We start from the raw sequence: 6,184 nt of genomic DNA, 5'->3' as shown, positions 1-6,184 counted from the left end.
CCAGGCTGCCTGGGGAGAGGAAGGCCTTCCTGCCTGCTTGCTCCTGCTCCTGCTCCTGCTCTCAGAACGGAACATGGTCCCCACCCCTCGGTGCTGGGCTTCCAGGGAGGGGTGGCTGTGCTACCTTGAACCCTACTGGAGACCTGTGGTGTGTGTGTGTGTGTGTGTGGTTACAATAGGGCTAAGCTAAAACAAGGAGTTGAACTAATAAAGGTGTGAAGAGACCCCTGGGTCAGCCAGCCACAAGGTACCCCATCGCCTGTGCCCCTCCCTTCAGCCACAGAGCTGACATCAGCTGGCAAACCTGTTTCCCTAGTTGTAGATCTAGGCCCGCCCTGGAGAGCACCCCACTTTCTGCCCTTCCTCTCCACTCACAGACCCCAGATTCAGACCCACCCACCTCCTACTTCAATGGGCCCTGCTCAGCTGGGGCCACCAGTGAGGGAGGGGCTGTGGGTTGCTACTGAAGTAGGAGAGGGCCAGGGTGCCCCTGTCGGTGGCTTGTCAGGGTGCTGGTGGGGAAATCAAGACAGGGTCACACTGCAGCCCCTGACGGCAGCGCTCCGCCTGGCCTCTATGCTGCGTTCCTCTAGTAAGGAAGGGGCTAGTCCTGTGGGCAGGAAGCCTCAGGGGAGTTTGCTCCCTGGGGTGTCACACCCCGTTTCCTCTTCGCGGAGCCTTCTCCTCACCTATGAGGAGAGCTTCCTCTGTCCCATCAGACCAAGCTGGACCTCAGCCCAGCGTGTCCCCCCCACTCTGACCCTCTTGAGCTTGCCCTCCACTAACCCCTCAGTACCTGACACTTAGGAGATGTTCCTGGGAGTGAGCTGAGTGGCGGGGTGGAGGACAGTGGTCCCACAGCAGTGACTCATCAGGGAGGGTGGCCAGGGAGGCTCAGTTCAGGTCTTGAAGGCTGGAGGCCAGGAGTGTCGGCAAGCACATGGCTGCAGGAAACGCCAGGAGTGAGAGGGAAGGAAGAGGTAGCTGTCCAGAGGACTGGCCCCTCCAGGGCTTCCCCAGGGAGGGTGTAGGAAGGGGGTGAGAGGGTGGGGGCCCTGAGGACGTCACCCAGCAGGCTGGCAGTTGGGCAGCCTGTACCGTTACGCAAGCAAGTAGCCCTTTTTCATGCTGCTGCACTGGTGTTGCTGCACAGCCCCCCTCCCCCTCCCCCCCCATGAACAGAAATGGAGGGCACGGAGCTGAGGGGCACTTGGCCCTGGACATTTGGGCAGGTGTCCAGGCTGAACTCTCCACTTACGCCATTGAGGGTTGCAGGGGTTAGACCAGAGTTGAAGCTGACCTTGCTCTGCCTGTGGGACCCTGTTGCTGGATGGAATGATGGAATACTGATCAGGCCCTCTGGGATTTCAGCTGAGGCATTCCTTCCTCTGCCTCAGTTTACCCTCTTGACATGGGTGAAAGGAAGGTGGAATCACCCCTTGAGTGCCTGATGCCCCCCCCTCATACCTTAGAGGGACAGCCAGGGTTTCCTCCTCCCTGTCTTCATTGCCAAGGCGACTGAAGGGAGCCGGACCAAGGTATGGGGAGAGTAGTGTGGGGGAGGGGCTGGTAATCCCTAGAGTTGTTATGGCAACTGGGGTACTGATGTGGAAGTGTGGGGTCCCCATGGAAACATGGTCGGTTACTATGGGGACCTGGAAGGAAATCCCAGTTTCCATGGTGATAGGATAGGGGAAGGTAAACCCTGGGGGTTGTTATGGAGACCAGAAGGTCCATGCCTCTCAAGACCCCCCTTCCCAGGTAAGGGGAAGGGGAGACTTGCTGAGCCCCCAGCAAAATCCCTAGCACCCTGCTGCTTCCTCCCTTGGCTTGAGCTCCTTCAAGTCTGACCTCTGTAGCCAGAAATCACCTTTGTTTTAACAAGCTCTCCCCATCCTGCTGCTGGCTGGGGCGGCCTGCAGGCCTGCTGGAGGTCATCCTGGTCGGCCCTCACCCACACTGTGCCACTTCTGCTTGCCCATTCCGGGGAATTGGGTGCTCGCAGCCACCCAGGCAGCTCTGACTGGCTCACCCACTCCGGAGCTTCAGTCTTCAGTCTTCTCTCCCTCCTGCTCCTCTGCAGACCTGGCCTGTCCAGGCTACCCCTACCAGGAATGGGGTGGGGGTGGGGGTGAGTGCAGAGAGCAGCCCGGAAGATGTGGCCCTGCCAGTGAGACAAGTTCTGTGGCTCATCTGCCACTCACAGAGGTGGGCAGGGAGAAGATTAGAGTGCCTGAGAAAGCCAGGGGCTTGGGAAGGCAGAGCCCCTGAATCTGGGGGTGAGGCACCCACTTCCCTTACCACATGCTGGTGGGTGTGGCTGGAGAGCCTTTGCCCATTATGCAAAGGGATGTTTTAGAAAAGGCAGCTGAAGCGAAAGAGATTAATGTTAAGTAACAAGCTACTAAGTGTGAGAACCGGGGCTGAACTCCAGAAGCCATGCCCGCAGTCACTGATACAGTTTGGCAACCGCAGGCTCCCAGCACCGAACTGGGTGGGCACTGGCAACACTGAGGCGGAGGGAACAGTGGAGAGCGAAGCATCGCGGCCTGTGTGGCTGGGGGCAGCAAGTAATGTGCTTGGGCTGAAGTCTCTTGGAGGTGGGTGCTGAGGTCTTATATGAAGTGGGCCCCACCCACACAGGGCTTCAGGCAGGGGGCGCTGTTGACTTACCCTAATACTTGTGATTGGCTGGCTGGCTGATGGGACTGTAACAGTAACCTACAACATCTACTGGAGACACACGGGTGCCAGGGGCTGTTTAAGGACTGGGTGGCAGGTGAGACACCATTAGCAGGCCTCAGGCAGCACACTGCTAAGCAGCTCAGAGGTCCTGCTCCCTAGCCAACAGCCCCACCCTCCCATCCGCACCACAGCCCCCTCCCCTCAGCCTTCCCCCAAAACACCCCCCAACCAGCAGCAGTTCTGAGTAAGTGGCAGTTCCAGCCCTCCCCCCAGGGTCTACTTGGACCTAAACAACCCTTCGGAGCCTCCCATCACCAGTACTGAGTGCCCTCAAGACTGGTCAGTCATAGTTCAGAGACAAGGTCTGTGCGACCCACGCCTTCCAGGGACACTGATCCCCCCCATACTCACAGCCCCTGGGCCTGGCACCATGCACCACTAACCCATGGCCCTGGGGAGAAGTGGCTGCTCCTGACCAACCTTCAGGGGAGGGGCAGTTGGGACCTGTCCCTGTCAGGTTGCAGAGGGGACCGGGCTGGCCATGCCCAGTGCTCCTGTGCAGAGCTGAAGGGAAGAAGGAGCCGGCAGAGGTAGAGTCCCTCTGAGCAGCAGAGAGCACAAGCACCACAGACCGCTCTTCTGGCTCTGGACCCTTCTGAGTGCAGCAAAGCCACCATGCTCGCAATCTCCTGCCCTGATCCCCACAGGGACCCCAGTGACTCCCAACCCTGTAACCTCAAGCCTTTGGACCCAGCTCAGAGCCAGACAGCCTCCTAGGGAGAAGTGAGACCCACAGAGATGGGACAGACAGTCCCCACCCCACCCAGTGCTGCTTCAGAGACCGTTCTGCCCCCTTCAGAACCCACCCAAGTTATCTTGATTGCTTCAGCCTGGAACCCACCCAAGCCTGAATCTCCTGCAAGTTTGCTGGACTAGAGTCAGGCAGTGGTTGTGGTTCTAGAAACAGAAAACAGAAGTGGACAGAGTTTGAGGAGCCTACCCATGGCTGATGCAAATGTTGGCCACAGGGAGGGTAGAGGACCCTGCTTAAGTACCAGCAACCCAAATCACAGGGCAGTGGGGCTTGGGGTGGCGGGACCTGGGCAGACAGTGTGGACCACAGATGAGGCTAGACTAGCCAGAGAGCAGGCCCTGGCTGGACTGAGAGCCTAGAATGTCAGGTCAGCAGCTGAGGCCTTATTCTTAGATTGGAATGGTGGGACATGGTCAAATTTGAGTTCTCCGGTGCTCGGCAGAGGTGTGGTAGGCAAAAAGGAGCCACATTTTGGTTGAGAGGTGACTAGTTTGGTGATAGATAGGGATCTGTGGGATCACATGTTCTGCGTAGGCTAGCAATCAGGTGTAATCCTGAACTAGAGCTTTGGCCTGGATTCCAGCAACTTCCAAAATACAGATAAAGCTTTGGTAGTGATGTGACAGTCCCCATGGGACTCCCCCATTTCCTCACCTGCAATGGCAGAGTTCAAAAAAGTTCATCTAAGACGGGGCCTCCTTGGTGGCCTAGGGATCAATCTCAGTGCTGTCACTGCTTGGGTTCTATCCCTGGCCAGGGAGCTGACCCACATGGTGCAGCAGACCTCTCCTGTCTCATAGGCAAACAGCCCATGAGCAGAACTGCCTTTGGATGGACAGTGATTCTGGCTGCTCATATAGGCCACAGTAGACTGGGCCCGGCCACCAGCCCAGCGGAGCAGTCCCCAACTCCGTTGCTGGCTCCTTCCTTTTGCATTTTGACATCAGTCTCAGACCCAGGTAACTTAGTGTGTGGCCAGGGCCGCCAAGAGGCAGTGACTGTGACTTTTTGACTGTCCGTGATTCAAGTCTTCTTCACCTCTGCCACTGGTAGCCTCCTGCTCACCTATCTCTGCTCTCCACCAACCTGCATGTCCATCCCTACACCACCACAGCAGGTTGGGGCTCTCAGTTCACTTGGTGTGTGTGTGAGTGTATAGAAGAACTGGGGTACAGGCCAGAGGTACAGGAGAGTGAGAGGGTTCACCAGTGACAGAGCGGAGAACAGAATAGTCAGATTGACTGAAAGACACTGCTGAGGGGAGCAGCAGGTGAGACAGGAGAGGTCTGCTGCACTGTGTGGGTCTGCTCCCTGGCGGGGGATCGAACTCATGCTGCAGTGGCTGCGGACAGCACAGTGCTGTGCTCCAACCCATTGCACCACCGGGGAGGCCCAGTTCTAGAGGTTCTTGAACTGTGGTCCTTGGCAACTGAGGAGCAGCCTCAGCTTGCTGGTGCTATTTTGCCCTTACCCCATCAGCCTCTAGCCCTCTGCCCCCTGGGGAAGAAGTTAACCTTCTGGGAACAGATAGCTGGGGTGGCAGTTTCAGATGGGGCCAACATGGAGGAAGGAGGAAGGAATGGAAAGAGGAGCTCAGGCCCAGGCCAGACCTACTCCTGGGAAGGGCTGAGCAGTGAGGGCGAATTCGGGGAGGCTAGGACTTAGCAGGGCCAGGTGGGAAGGACCCAGCGGCTGAGCCCATGAGTGCTCCACATTGTCGCCTGGGCCCGGCCAGGGAGCTGTGGGTGCCTTGGATAAGAGACTGTATGTCTACAGGACCCTAAACCTGCCCTGACTGCAGACCTCAAGCCTTTAAAATAACTTTTTGGTCCAGCAGCCAAAGCCAAAGCAATGTGACCCTCTCCCTCTGCGTCCCTGGCCCTGCACCAGCATTGGGCCAGGTCCCTCCAACCCCTCTTGCTGGGCCCTGGGTGCCCCTGGCCACTCCCCCACCACCACCAACATCCCTGTGGTCTGCAGGGAGGAAGCAGTCCCCCTCCCCCACCGTGACTCTGCGCTTCCTGCCCCACTGGGCTGCTTGGGGAGGGGACATTTCCCTTTCACACCAAAGTTTCCCTGGTGGCGCCTAGACTGGGGTCCAGCCACTGCCCCTCTTGCCATGGAACCAACTCTGGGGCTTGGGGTCCAGGTAACTGGCCAGGGTGGGCGAGGTTCCCAGGGTGAGGAAAGGCGTTCTGCCTGCACCTGTGGGGGTATGCTTGTGCCAGGGTCTGCTTGCACGTGTGTCCTGAGATTGACAGTCAGGGAAGGCATCCTGGAGGTGGTGACTGCTGAGCTAGGAAAAGGGAGCAGGCGAGGACCCAGACTCAGACTTTGGGAGGAGGTGGGAGATTGTCAGCCTTGCACCTGTGTGGCCACAGCCACACCCGAGGGTGTCCATAAGTCCCTCCCCTGCCTCTCAGGCCTGCCCGCAGCCACAAGGGTTAGGGAGGTGAGGGCAGAGGTGGCCGCCTGAAGGAAGCAGAGACCCTGGAGGAAGGGTCAATGTGTACAACAGTCCTGATTCTGACCTTTCAACCTCCCGCGTCCCCCACCTTCCTTCACCTCCTTTTCCAACCGCCTGCTCTGCCCCCACCCCGTCTGTCCATGAATGCCGTTCGCCCTCCACCTGTCTGCATCCTTCTGCCCCTGCTCCCTGAACTCCTCTGCCTGCAGAAGGACCTG

The sequence above is a fragment of the Condylura cristata genome, unplaced genomic scaffold (genome assembly GCF_000260355.1).
Source record: "Condylura cristata isolate star-nosed mole 26May11 unplaced genomic scaffold, ConCri1.0 scaffold00004, whole genome shotgun sequence".
In the NCBI taxonomy this organism is placed as follows: Eukaryota; Metazoa; Chordata; class Mammalia; order Eulipotyphla; family Talpidae; genus Condylura; species Condylura cristata.
Note: the sequence above shows the minus strand (reverse complement) of the source record.